General features: G+C 41.6%; 1 protein-coding gene and 1 pseudogene across 1 annotated transcript in view; one reads left to right on the top strand and one right to left on the bottom strand.

Annotated features, from left to right (window-relative positions):
- LOC132867784 (histone H3-like) overlaps window positions 1-15,522 on the bottom strand; it is a 1,068,851-nt gene that overhangs the window by 913,649 nt on the left and 139,680 nt on the right. The gene's annotated exons all lie outside the window — the stretch shown is intronic.
- LOC132867699 (zinc finger protein 883-like) overlaps window positions 13,793-15,522 on the top strand; it is a 90,996-nt pseudogene continuing 89,266 nt past the window's right edge.

The raw sequence follows: 15,522 nt of genomic DNA, 5'->3' as shown, positions 1-15,522 counted from the left end.
GCACTATTGCTGACCTTCCCTACATATGAGAAAACTTAAAGCCACAAAACAGCATTTTATTCATAGAAGACATAAGAGAAGCCTCACCAGAAATCTTCAGACACCTGCTGAACAAAAGCCTGCTCTTATTTTATTCAGAGAAGCCTTACCTAGGAAACCAAACAAGAAGACACAGGAGGAATTAAAAAAAAAGGTCAATAATGTTAACTCAAGCTCAAATTATGACAACATTGTGAAAAAGGTTGATCTTACACACACAAAAGGGTGAAATAAAGCTTATTATAGCTTAAATCATTTATAAAACCCAGCTCAGAGAACTCTGTTTACCCCCATAGCTCAGGCTTGGATAAAATGATTTACTGTATCCATAAACCATATTAAAGGGTACCTTAAGGCCAACCTCAGAGAACATTCTTGTTCATATAGCCCTTCAGAGATCTGAAATTAAGACAGCTTTAATAATGGCTATATTCTGCTGGGTTGTAAGATTATTCAATGTAATGAATGGCATATGGAATAACCCTAGATTAAACAAAAAGTAATGTGGAAGCCACCAACCTTTGGATAGGATTGCCATCAGCTCCTGTGTGTGTGTGTGATGAAAGCTTAAAAAATTGTTTTGAGAAAATTCATGTCCCAGACCCGGGGTTAGGGTTATGCCTCATAAATTAATAAGTCAGGACCTAATCATCATCAAAGAGAGAGAGAGGACTGAGAAAGAGAGGAGTACCTGCTGCTCTGAGTGTGTTCACTGCTTCAGATGGGTTAAATGCAGAGGATGAATTTCACTGTGCTTGAAATGTGCATGTGACAAATAAAGGGTTCTTAGGTTCTTACCAGGAAATACAGAAAAATGAAAAGACATTAGATTACAGGGAACTAACCATAAGTCCGGTGTTCTCTGCCAAGAGAGACAGTCACAGCTTAGGCCAAAACTTTGCTGAAAGCAACCCAACCCTGGACCCTTGGACCCACTGAGTAGTATACTGGCCAATATTCATATAACAAGTTTGGAGGCTTTGGGATAGATTTAACTTTTAATTCCATTTTTTGACATTTTTTTTTACCACCAGGGTCAGAGCAGGCCACAGATTCTGTACACACAAAGCAAAATTTAATGAATATGATTTTTACAAGAAACTGGTTCGCCACATCTAAACTGTCGTATGTGCTTATTCTGTCACAACTTTGATGCCAAGAGACCAGGTGTGGTGCTTGTGAGAACTCACTGGGTTGCAGAACCCTCCGAGTATCAGCTGCTGCACAATCCAGGGATACTGCCCCCAACTGACAGTCTGCCTGTCCTCACCCCACCTGGACTGAACATTGATAGGCAGACCTATCTTTATGAGAAAATCAGGCCTTTCTGTGCTGAAGAGACAAGAGACATCACATGCCCAGCACCCAAAGTCACAGCACAGAAGACTGCACAGAAGAATCTACAGAAGAGGATGCGGACGTGATATCACCAAAATGCACTCTCCTTCAAAATACAATACCATACTCTTATCCTTTGTATTTTTTTTTTATAAAAGCATTTCCATTTAAACTAAGTACCCTCTAATTCTGATCAGTGTATAGTTACGGTACAGGGGTGGGAAGGTAAATATTTTTGGGTAGATTGCAAATAATACCATCTCAAGTTCTAAAGACAGTGAAATGCATTCATGACCAATCTTAATTGTTGAACTAAACTGTTCACAGATGTGTCACACATGCCTTCTCAATTGCTTTGGCTCATTTGCATTCACTTAGTGCATTTATGAAAATAAAATGGGATGGTTCAGCACAATACCATGGATCACTTGCAAAAGTTCACATCTCTGAAAAAAAAAACTTTATTTCTGACTGGCCACTAATATTTAAAGAGTTAATGATCTAAAACCTTATTTGTAATACAAACATTTTAATTCTCATCAGTCTGTGGCAGTCTGACAGTCGTTAAAATTTAAAATTTGCCAGTTGACCTCCAAAGATTCTTCTTCTGACTCAGAGAGAACAGGGACCAGTGACCCTACCTGGCAAAGGTAAGCACAGGAAATCACATACATGCTTAATACTTTAGTTGAGCTTAATAAAAATAACACACACACACACACACTCATCTTTGGACATGCAAATTAGCCTAATGACTCTCCTCTGCTGTGGCCCTACCTGCGAAAGGTAAGCACAGGAAATCACATACATGTGCAATGCCTTGGTGCATAGGTTGCATTTTTTGCTCAATACTTTAGTTGAGCTTAATAAAAATAAAAGTAACATAGGTTGACTTAAATTCTAATGTAGCATATGTACTATCCACTTTTACATTGCATTTTACATACCCAATGGTTGCCATTAACAAGCCATTATGTGCTACTCTGAAGTTGAAGCTACAATGGCTCAAAGGTGATACATTACTCATGACTGCAACATTTTTTGTTGAGATTTTGGGGATTGCATCACCTCTAATGATCATTTCTATAGTTGAGCATTTGCAACAATAATATTTGAATATTACATATTCAAATTTAAGCTTATAGTGATAGTTTATAAGTTAACCTTTTTTTGTTGATTTCCAGAGAGAGTCTCAGGATTAGACCAGCTCTGTGAGGATGAACATGAAAGCTGCTGGTCTCTACAACAAGTTTGCTGAGGACACACAGCTTCTTGTTGACTTCAGGAAGTACCTGAATGTCAATTTGAAAGTGCCCAACTGCCAACAGGAGGTAAGATCCTTGCACATCAATTATCAGCACACTAATTTCATCCACACACGTAGCTTCTTTTCAGGATGTTCATGCTAACATTTCTTTCTCTATAGAGTGCTCCAAGATGATGCTAAAAATATTAACACTGCGGTCTGCGTGGCCATCTTGGAAGTCACTTGCTCCAGAGCACTCATAGAGTACACATCATAGAGTACACATTCACTGATTCGTTTCCATGTTAGAGGGCTTAGAAGCTTGGATTTTTTAAGAATTTAGACATCTGAAGTGATGGAGCACTACTGTGAAAGTTTAGATAAGCAGGCATGGGAGTGTTATGCTGAGAAGGTAGGTTTTACTGGGAATGTAGATCCATACACTGTTAGTGAGAAGGAATGGAAAGCTGACCGCATGTGACATACATCGATCTTGTGAACTATCTAGTGTTTCACCCAAGTCCATTTTGTGAACTAAAGCATGTGTACATAAACATTACTAGGCCTAGATCTTAAATGCCATTTGATGCAACAATGCACTGCAGTAGACATAAGCTACCTAATGTGACAAATATATCCATTAATCATTGCTGAAAGTACATAGAAAAGATAATAGTTTGTATCACATTTATTTTAGTAACTATGAAATTCAAGACAATTTAACCTACCTGTCACAAAGTGATCAGAACAAATCTGGATACAGTCAAGTTGTCCCAAATTTGATTGGTTAATGGCAGCCAGCCACTGTCGTCTCCTCCGCTCGCTTTTCTCCTGTGCTGCAATTCCCTGGTTAGTCACGACTTTAGGGAGTCTGTGGAAGCTTTTGCCACCCTTTTCCCCCCGGCTACTACAGCCAACAATGACACACGTATTCGGCATTGTCACCCCTTTTTGCTTCGCTGAACAACAACAATGCACTGACACAGCGACCTTTGACTTCCAATATGGCCGCCGCTGGGTTCGCGCTGACCTCGAAGCACTCTATAGACCCTTTTCACTCACGTGACCTTCATAAATGCGACCGCCATTTTGGACATGAAGAAATAACAGTTTATGGCACAGACCCTTTCGGTTCTCGCTCATCTAGCTGCTTCAATCAGTGTGTTTACATGCACATCCAAATCGATCTACTGTCGGTAATCGAGCTAAGGGTCCCAGCAGGGGTGCCAGAAAAATCCAATCCTACATGCACACAAGGAAATCGAGCTATTGTGTGAGGTACATTGTGCACCCGAGCCACAGGTGGCGCTACATGCCCCATCGTGTTGGTACACTTCCGGTTGTCGTCATGAAGAAGAGCTATTCAAGAGTATACACAAATTTATCAGCAGTGTTGCCAGATACTGCTGACGTTTTCCAGCCCAAAACATGTTCAAATCCGCCAAAATGCACTTAAAACTGCCCAATCTGGCAACACTGGCAGTTCCGTGTTCACAAGTTCTGTGCTCAAGCTGTTAGGCTTGCTCTAACAGACTGTATGGCTACAAACTGTCCTGCACAGACCACTGTTTTGTAAGACAACTTATTTTGCACAATTGTATATTTTTCTAAAGTCCATTTTTTGCTTACAAAAAATATTTTTTTTGCTTACAGTTTAATTTATGTCTTAATAAACACACAAAAAGTTCAATTGTTTTGTTTTTATTGACATTCTTCAGATGTTGGACATGTATATACACACACAAATACAATGACTTGTTTATGTACACAATTCACAGCTATGCAACAGCTGTACAGATGTATTTGGTGATACAGTAAGTGAGCTAAATTTTAACAGTGCAAACAATGCCACAAAAAGAAAAGATTCATGCCATTGTCATGATTCGTTGTCATGCCAACCGAGGCTGTTGTGTTTCCCACTTGTGGTCTCGTCACTCATCATTTCCGGAAGGGGCAGTGCTGAAGTAAGTAGCTCGACTACGTAGCTCAATAGGGTTTACATGCACTAAGTAGCTCGGCTACAATCACATAATCTAGGTCGCGTAGCTCGATTACGAGAAATCCAGTTTGGTTCGATTTCAGCCTAGCTAAGGTGTTTCCATGCCATTTAGAACTTCGATTTCAGTCGAGCAACGGCAGAAATTCAATTTTCTCTATGTGCATGTAAACGCACTGAATGACTGCTTAGACTGCAACAATAATACCTAACACACATTTAAGTATCCGTCTTAAAGACGTGAAACTCGTCGAGTGACGAGTGTGTTCATTGATAAGCTAACACAATCTAAAAGTAGACATACCATCACACTGCCCTGGCACTGTGTACAGTTTACCTTCTATGGTTTGTGCACTCACTATTTGCCATTACTTTCTCCAACCCAGTGTTCGAACTATGCCGATATTTTTGGGGGGTCCCTTTTTTTCCCTTTGGGGGGGTGCTTGCACTTGTCTCAGAGCGCAGATCTCCAAACACATGAGAAGCCTATCTTATGCACATATCATGTGGACTCCACACCTCCACACACGCATCGCGTCTGAAGTCATAACTCATCAGGGGAAATCGTGTCCGCATTGGCATGTTCAAAAAACAACCTCACGTCAACAATGATACCACACGCAAGAAAAAAAAACAGTCAGGCTACTCAACACATCTGATCCACAGCAGCGCCAAAGCATCACTGGAAATCATGTCAACAACCAATCTTCCATTTCAACACGCGTCAACAAACAAATGGCACCACAAACATGAATGAATCAGTCAGGCTACCGATTCCAAACCCACAGCAGATGAATAATTAAATGCATCTTACCTCAAAGCAGAATCAACCACAAAGGAAGTATGTTGGCACTGTTGGCACACTTCCTTTCTACTAGTTTGTGTCCCCAACCTGGCAGCAGCAGTCATTGTCATATCGGTTTATTTTATCTTTGATGTAAACACAACACTTCGGATATGCAAATGTTTCCCGTTACACACAATTGCTATGTCAATAAACATCATTTTGCCAATATTTTAGAGACCATCCATCTTCTCCGTCGGTCAGCATCTGTTGGGATCCGATAAAATGATAAATCTTGCCTTGTGTGTTGATGGTTACTACATCCAGGTGCACAACAATATAATGGCATGATGGAAGTCTTGCTGAAAGTAAAAACTTTCTTTGATGGCTATATTCCTTTCGATGCTTCGCCGTCGTTCCTCGTTGTTGGCTGTGGTAGACTACTGGTAGTTCATGTCCAAAATGGCGGCCGCGTTTGTCATGACATCACGTGGGAAGGGTCTATAGGTTGACAATGTGTCCCGTTTCCTGTGGTACATTCAACCAACTGGAGACACCCCAACCCTGGACTTCCTCAAGAAGTCAACCGAAACCAGGGAGTTCCTCGCGGGCCTCCAGAATGCCAAATTGAGTGCAGCAACCATTTTAGACTATATCAAAAACATGCTCAGGTTAGTACCTGTGTGTGTGTGTGTGTGTGTGTATCTTTTTTGCACTAGCAGGTTGACTTTAATTCTAATTTACCCTATCACTGTGCAACCACTTGTATTCGTAAATAAAATTTGTTTGAACTTTGCTTGAACACAGGTTTCTGGAATACCTCAGCACTTTGCTGGACCTGTCACAGGACGATGCACAGATGAGAGCAAGAATTATTGCCTACAAGGAGATGTTGCAGACCCTCAGGAAGCCCGTGTCGAAGGGCTGTGTGTGTGTGTGTGTGTGTGAGATGAAAGCTTAAAAAATTGTTTTGAGAAAATTCATGTCCCCGACCCGGGGTTAGGGTTATGCCTCATAAATTAATAAGTCAGGACCTAATCATCATCAAAGAGAGAGAGAGGACTGAGAAAGAGAGGACTACCTGCTGCTCTGAGTCACTCAGTGCTTTTACATGCACATCCAAATCGAGCTACTGTCGGTAATCGAGCTAAGGGTCCCAGCAGGGGTGCCAGAGAAATCCAATCCTCCATGCACACAAGGAAATCGAGCTATTGTGTGAGGTACATTGTGCACCCGAGCCACAGGTTGCGCTACATGCCCCATCGTGTTGGTACACGTCCGGTTGTCGTCATGAAGAAGAGCTATTCAAGAGTATACCCAAAGTTATCAGCAGTGTTGCCAGATACTGCTGACATTTTCCAGCCCAAAACATGTTCAAATCCGCCAAAATGCACTTAAAACCTCCCAATCTGGCAACACTGGCAGTTCTCATCTCATCTCATTATCTCTAGCCGCTTTATCCTTCTACAGGGTCGCAGGCAAGCTGGAGCCTATCCCAGCTGACTACGGGCGAAAGGCGGGGTACACCCTGGACAAGTCGCCAGGTCATCACAGGGCCACTGGCAGTTTATCCTCGTAATTATTTTACAGGAAGATTTTGTTTGGTTATCCTCATAATTGGTTTACGGGAAGATTTTGTTTGGTTACGGGAAGTTTTTGTTTGGTTATCCTCGTAATTGGTTTACGGGAAGATTTTGTTTGGTTATCCTCGTAATTGGTTTATGGGAAGATTTTGTTTGGTTATCCTCGTAATTGGTTTACGGGAAGATTTTTGTTTGGTTATCCTCGTAATTGGTTTACAGGAAGATTTTGTTTGGTTATCCTCGTAATTGGTTTTCAGGAAGATTTTGTTTGATTATCCTCGTAATTGGTTTACGGGAAGATTTTTGTTTGGTTATCCTCATAATTGGTTTACGGGAAGATTTTTGTTTGGTTATCCTCGTAATTGGTTTATGGGAAGATTTTTGTTTGGTTATCCTCGTAATTGGTTTATGGGAAGATTTTTGTTTGGTTATCCTCGTAATTGGTTTACGGGAAGATTTTGTTTGGTTATCCTCGTAATTGGTTTACGGGAAGATTTTGTTTGGTTATCCTCGTAATTGGTTTACAGGAAGATTTTTGTTTGGTTATCCTCGTAATTGGTTTACGGGAAGATTTTTGTTTGGTTATCCTCGTAATTGGTTTACGGGAAGATTTTATTTGGTTCATGGGACAATTTGGCTGGAGTTTCTCTAAGCTCCGGTGAGGTGGGACGAAGGCTGATAGGGCATGCCCGCTCTCTGAGCACCAATACACGTCAAGAAGAGCAAAGATTAACTCGAGCATACATCTCTTAATATTGTTAATATTCTACTCCATTCTATTTTACTATTTCATCGAGAAGGCTAGAATTCTTCTGTGACCTTGTGTCTCACTGTGTATTGTACTGTTATGATAACACATTGCTCGAGACATAATATTGATATCTTTTTGAACATTCTATCAGGACGTGACCTGCTCAAGGTCTGACTACAGGCTCAGTTTTGATTTATTCTCATGTAAGCATTTACAACGATTAATATCCCTTGAGATCACACCTCAGCCCGGTAGATGGCGGTAATACACATTGATTGTTAACCGCCAATAAATCGACAGAAGAAGAAGAAGAAGAAGAAGAAGAAGAAACACTGGCAGTTCCGTGTTCACAAGTTCTGTGCTCAAGCTGTTAGGCTTGCTCTAACAGACTGTATGGCTACAAACTGTCCTGCGCAGACCACTGTTTTGTAAGACAACTTATTTTGCACAATTGTATATTTTTCTAAAGTCCATTTTTTGCTTACAAAAAAAATTTCTTTGCTTACAATTTAACTTATGTCTTAATAAACACACAAAAAAGTTCAATTGTTTTGTTTTTATTGACATTCTTCAGATGTTGGACATGTATATACACACACAAATACAATGACTTGTTTATGTACACAATTCACAGCTATGCAACAGCTGTACAGATGTATTTGGTGATACAGTAAGTGAGCTAAATTTTAACAGTGCAAACAATGCCACAAAAAGAAAAGATTCATGCCGTTGTCATGATTCGTTGTCATGCCGACCGAGGCTGTTGTGTTTCCCGCTTGTGGTCTCGTCACTCGTCACTTCCAGAAGGGGCAGTGCTGAAGTAAGTAGCTCGACTACGTAGCTCAATAGGGTTTACATGCACTAAGTAGCTCAGCTACAATCGCATAATCTAGGTCGCGTAGCTCGATTACGAGAAATCCAGTTCGGTTCGATTTCAGCTGAGCTAAGGTGTTTCCATGGCATTTAGAACTTCGATTTCAGTTGAGCTATGGCAGAAATTCGATTTTCTCTATGTGCATGTAAACGCACTGAGTGATACCCTCCGTCACATTTCCTACATCAGTAGGTTCACTGACTGAGCCATCTTGGTTCCGCCATGGGTAAATCTTCATCACTTTGTCTACCATGGCACGGGTGGCATGGTGGTGTAGTGGTTAGCACTGTCGCCTCACAGCAAGAAGGTTCTGGGTTCAAGCCCAGTTGCTGGTGGGGGCCTTTCTGTGTGGAGTTTGCATGTTCTCCCCATGTCTGCGTGGGTTTCCTCCAGGTGCTCTGGTTTCCCCCACAGTCCAAAGACATGCAGTTAGGTTAACATGGGGCGGCCTCGGGCTGAAGTGCCCTTGAGCAAGGTACCAAACCCCTGACTGCTCCCCAGGCACTGTAGTTTGACTGCCCACTGCTCTGGGTGTGTGTGCATGTGTTCACTGCTTCAGATGGGTTAAATGCAGAGGATGAATTTCACTGTGCTTGAAGTGTACATGTGACAAAGGTTTCTTCTTCTTTGTACACTGTTAGGTGCATCAGCAGCATCCTGGAGACATTGCAAAGATAACTCGTTGGAGCTCATTCTCAGCTTGCACATGTGGCACAATAAATCATGTGTATGTAATAATTTCTGGGATGTAAGGTTAAGCTCAAGTAGTTTTTTTATGTTTGCTATGTGTTATATGCATTTATGGGGAGAAAATGTTGGTAGTTAGAATTCAGGGTATAATGTACTCATAACCAGTGTTATTAGGCAGTAGCATCTACATAAGCCGTGTATAGTGGATATAAAAAGTGTACACACCCTGTTAAAATGATATTTTTTTCTGATGTAAAAAAAATGAGACCATGATAAATAATTTCAAAACTTTCCCCACCTTTAATGTGACCTATAACCTGTACAATTCAGGTAAAAAAACAAGCAAATCTGTTAAGGGGGGGGAACTATAAAAAAAAAAAAAAAACGTACAATAAGCTGCCTGTATGTGTGCACACCCTTAAACTAATACTTTGTTGAAACACCTTTTGATTTAATTACAGCATTCAGTCTTTTTGGGTACACACCTGCCATCAATTAAAATGACTCTGACTAACCCCACATAAAGTTCAGCTGTCATAGTAGGATTTTTCCTGATATTTATACAGTTGCATCCTCCAGCAAAAGCCATGGTTCGCAGACAGCTTACAAAACATCAAAGGGATCTCATTGTTGAAAGGTATCAGTCAGGAGAAGGGTACAAAAAAATTTCCATGGCATTAGATATACCATGGAGCAGAGGAATGTATGATGGAATCAAGCAAGCCCTTAGTCCACTGCAGAACAAGACTGCCCCCCCCCCCCCCCCCCCAAAGTCAACACCAATGAACCTCTGCCCACTTTGGATAGACTTGATGCTGAGCCAATTCTGAAAGAACTTGAAAAAGCACTAGATGCACTTGCTGCTGGCAAAGCTCTAGGAAAGGACAGCATACCACCAGATATCCTCAAATGTGCCAAAGGTCCTTTCATCCATGAACTGCATGAGCTTTTCTGTCAGTACTGGAGGGAAGGAGCAGTCCCACAGGACGTGAGATGCCAATATCGTCACCCTTTACAAAAACAAAGGCATGACTGCAATAACTACTGTGGCATCTCACTGCTCAGCATTGTTGGGAAGCTGTTTGCATGTGTCATCCTGAAGAGACTTCAGGTCGTTGCTGACAGAGTCGACCCAAAGTCCCAGTGTGGCTTTCGTGCTGAGAGGTTTACTACTGACATGATCTTTTCTGTCAGGCAACTGCAAGAGAAATGCAGAGAGCAGGGGAAACCATTATACATTGCCTTCATTGGCCTTACAAAGGCATTCGACCTTGTGAGCAGAAGAGGACTCTTTGAAATCCTGAGAAAGATTAGATGTCCTGCAACATTGCTCACCATCATCAAATCATTTCATGATGATATGAAAGGAGCCGTTGTGTATGATGGCTCCATCTCTGAATCCTTCAACATACTCAGTGGAGTGAAGCAGGGATGCGTTCTAGCTCCCATGCTGTTTGGAATCTTCTTTGCAGTCATGCTGTAATACACCTTCAGAACAGTGACAGAAGGGATCTATTTGTGGAGAAGATCAGACGGGAACCTTTTCAGACTGTCTAGACTGAGAGCAAAGACAAAGGTGCAGTAGAAATGCATCAGAGACTTTCTCTTTGCTGATGATGCAGCAGTTGCAACCCACTCACAAGAGGAGCTCCAGTCTGCCATGTCATCCTATGCTGTTGCCTGCAATGAATTTGGCCTCACCATTAGCTTAAAGAAGACTTAAGTGATGGGACAAGGTGTTGATCAGCTTCCCTCCATCACAGTTGCTGACCAGGAGCTGGAAACAGTCAATGAGTTTGTTTACCTGGCCTCTTTAATCTCTAACAATCTGTCCTTGGACAGCCAGATCAACAGACACATTGGAAAGGCTGCATCAACCTTTGCCAGACTGTCCAAGAGAGTCTGGACCAACAACAAGCTCATGGAGCACATCAAGATCCAAGTGTACTGAACATACTGCTCCATGGCAGCGAATCTTGGACCCTGAAATCAAGGCAGGAGCAAAGACTCAATTCGTTCCACATGCACTACCTGAGGCATATCCTGGGAATCACTTGGAGAGACAAGGTCCCCAACAACATAATGCTCCAGACAGCCAACAACACCTCCATGTTTGCCTTGCTGAAGCAGAGACACATGTGCTGGCTAGGACACATCTCCAGCATGCCAGATGGATGTATCCCTAAGGACCTCCTCTACAGAGAGCTGGCATCTGGTCACAGACCAGTCAGCTGTCCTCAGCTTTGCTACAAGGACACTTGAAAACATGACCTCAAAGCTCTCACCATTGATATGAACTCCTGGCAGATGCTTGCAGCAGACAGGTGTGCCTGGAAACTGGCAATGACAAAAGGTCTGTCAGTTTTTGAGGAGAGTCTCATGCAGAGAGCTGATGAGAAAAGAGCTGCCCGCTACACTGTGCTGCTACACAGTTCTGCTGTGCAAAGTGCGGAAGAGACTGCCATTCCCGCACTGGACAACTGAAAGTGTTCCTAGGGCACACTCTCATGGTCCTCTGGGATCGACGGCTGCCTACTACTACACTTATGCAACCAGCTTATTGTGTGTTTTTTTTTATTTTTTATGCTTTTCTCAGTAACCGATTTGTTTGTTTTTCAATACAGGTTATACAGGTACAGGTTATAGGTCACATAGGTGAGGTTATAGGTGGGAAACATTTTGAAATTATTTATCATGGTTTCATTTTTATTACATCAGAAAAACCTATCATTTATTGGGGTGTGTACACTTTTTATATCCACTGTATGAGTTTTATTTATTATGTGTACACACACACACACACACACACACACACACACACACACACACACAAGGGTAAGTCAAAAAGTTCTAAGACAAATGAAAAAAATCTTTATTTATGAAAATAAAGCTATTTCTCTACATATCCTCCATTTAAGTCTTCTTCTGCAAGTGATGTTTCCATCGGAGAATTCCTTCTTTGTATTCCTTTTTTGAATTCTTTTGAAATTATAGCATCTGTCTTAGAACTTCTTCACTTACCCTCATATATATAGTATATTAAGTTATCTCATCTCATCTCATTATCTCTAGCCGCTTTATCCTGTTCTACAGGGTCGCAGGCAAGCTGGAGCCTATCCCAGCTGACTACGGGCAAAAGATGGGGTACACCCTGGACAACTCACCAGGTCATCACAGGGCTGACACATAGACACAGACAACCATTCACACTCATGGTCAATTTAGAGTCACCAGTTAACCTAACCTGCATGTCTTTGGACTGTGGGGGAAACCGGAGCACCCGGAGGAAACCCACGTGGACACGGGGAGAACATGCAAACTCCACACAGAAAGGCCCTCGCTGGCCACGGGGCTCGAACCCGGACCTTCTTGCTGTGAGGCGACAGCGCTAACCACCGTGCCACCCCATATTGTTATATTAATTTTATTTTATGTTTCTTTATAGAGCACTCTTTAATTGGGGCCCAGGTCTGTTGTGTGACCCCCACCATAATTTTGTTTCTTATTTTACTTTTTGAAAGTTTAATAAAACAAAACAAACCATGAAGACCACTGATGCTTTGTTATTGTTCAAAGAAATAGGCCAAGACATTTTTCATAAAAGGAGAGATACAGTGGTGCTTGAAAGTTTGTGAACCCTTTAGAATTTTCTATATTTCTGCATAAATATGACCTAAGACAACATCAGGCTTGTACAGTTATACAGGGGCTAACACTATCTGGGCCTGCTGATTTTCCTGCATGGAGTCTCTTCAGCTGTCTTCTCACTTGCTCCTCGCTGATGATCGGTGCGGAGGTGGGGGAGGGATGAAGATGTTTTTGGGGGCGGGGTACTCAGCCAGGGGTCTGTTGAGGAGGTGCGACCGAGATCCTGAAATGGAGATGAGGTTGGGCAAGAAGAGGTGGGGGAGGGGCGAGAATGTGAAGTGTGTGGTTGTAGCCATCCCGCAGAAGAGTGGTGGTGGTGGGTTGGGGTCACGCCATCAAATCTGTTGAAATAAAGATTCAGCTCATTTGCCGTTTCCACATTGCCATCCTCTCCTTCATTGCTGGTTGGCTTGTAACCAGCGATGGTCTTCATTCCACTCCACACCTCTCTACACCGGTGGGTAGACAGTAGGTGTGTTATGCTGCATGAGCAGCAGTTCAAATAGATGCAGTCTGCTGGCTTTATGTGCCTCAGAGGAGTCTTCTTTATTATTCCGCCCATGTTGTGCTATGCATCAGTTCCACTGGAAGCAAACAGCCCCAGAGAATTTTAGCTTCGAGCAGAAAATAAAACCCAGCACAGACATGTTCAGAACAACCAAATGGGTCCAGGCATGAAACATTACACTTTTAAAAATGACATTATAATTGTTATTTGTAGAAATGTGTGAGGGTTTGGTTGGGAAAGGCGTCCTCCACCCTGAAACTCCACTCCAGTCCAGGTGGTGGCGCTAACGCGTCCAGTAGCTGCTTCTCCAACCGACAGAAAACACTGGAGAAGAAAAAGAAGAGGGAAAAATTAAAAACCCGCTGCTTCCATGAACCGCATCAGCCCCTCGGTTTATAAAAATAAAAGCGCGTTATTGTGTCTGGCTCTGAGGATTTAAAACCCTGAGGTAAGTTAAACTGAAGGTGTGTGGTCGAATCCCTAATCCAGCTCCACTTCCGTGTTTTGGTGAACTCCGTTCAGTATGAAATAATGCCGTGTGCACTCTCGGTAGTGCACTACTTATCCACTCAGGAGAGAGCTGTAGTTTGGCTAACCTGTTTAGTTGTATGTATTTAAATAATCTTCACTTAAAGCTATTTCCATCACGTTATTTTTTTTTCTAAATTACAACTTCCTCGCCATTCCAACTTTTATTTCTCGGAATTCCGACTTGATTCCTCACAGGCTTTTCCCCCTCTTTTTTAAATTTTATTTTATTTTTAATATTTTAAAGCCAGTCAGGCAGACTCACCCCCTCTGCAGTGTATTAAGCAGAAAGCTTTACACATTGAAAATGAAGATGGATGAAATCATAGGGGACTGTTTTAGGCATGGTTTCCCCAACCGAGAAATCTTGTTACTGGAAGAATCGTATGGTGTTGAGCTCTAAGCCTCTGAAGATATTTTTAATAAGGTTTCACCGTTAAAGGTTTTAAACTTTTTGAAGTGCATTGATGTGTACAAACGTATTTGATGTATTTATTTATTTATTTTATTATTGGTTTTAATTTTGTGATATTTATTACCTGTATTGGCCATGAAATAGCCATAGATGCTTAAATGGCAATAAATGTAAACAAACAAACAAAACAAACTCTAAGCCTCTGATCCCTGGAGAGAGAGAGAGAGAACTCTGTCTAACGATGAGCTCTGGCAGCAACGAAACTTCTTACTTTAACTCATGGCTAAAGGCCCAACTCGCAAAGCTCTGTGTTCTGTTTCCGCGCTGGTTTTATTCTTAAAGTTAAAGTGCCCAGGAGTGATTTGTGTCTCCGCTGCTCTGATGCTTCTTTCAGGAGGTTGGTCTGCTCGCTGCGATTCTTCATCCGCCATGCTGTCTTCTGTTCACAAAACCAAAAAAAAAAAGAAAAAGTTGCATCTGTAAGAAGTGTAGATTGTTGACTGAGGGTAATCCTAATCGCGTCATAACTGATCATGATTTAGCTGAGTTCATGTGGAGAGTTTGGCCAACATTATTACCTCTGCCGAGGAGGTTGTGCATTCAGTGCAGTTTATTGTCCAATACATTGACTTTATTTGTATAATCCTTTTAACAATAGGCATTATCACAAACCAGCTTGACAGAAAAATACAGATTTTAAATATATGACTTAATTAGCACCCTGGTATAACGATGACACTCGCACATTAAAACAGACCACTCGAAAACTGGAATGTAAATGGCGTCAAACAAAATTGGTAGCGTTCAAATTAGCGTGGAAGGAGAGCTTCCTGAAGTATAGAAAAGCTCTGAGTGCTGCGAGATCAACATTATCTCTCCTCCCTAATAGAAGATAACAAAAATAATCCTAGATTCCTGTTTAATACTGTAGCAAAATTAACCAGGAATAAGTCCACTATAGACGCATGCACACCTGCAGTATGTAGCAGCAACGACTTCATGAATTTTTTCAATGACAAAATTGAAAATATCCGACAAAAAAAAATTCTAACTACTAATTTAAGGTCAGGCAATTTAAGTAGCCCTGTAGTTAACAATATAACTATTATATCAGCAATTAGA

The sequence above is a fragment of the Neoarius graeffei genome, chromosome 19, assembly GCF_027579695.1.
Source record: "Neoarius graeffei isolate fNeoGra1 chromosome 19, fNeoGra1.pri, whole genome shotgun sequence".
Lineage (NCBI taxonomy): Eukaryota > Metazoa > Chordata > Actinopteri > Siluriformes > Ariidae > Neoarius > Neoarius graeffei.
Note: the sequence above shows the minus strand (reverse complement) of the source record. Positions and strands in the feature narration are given on the sequence as shown.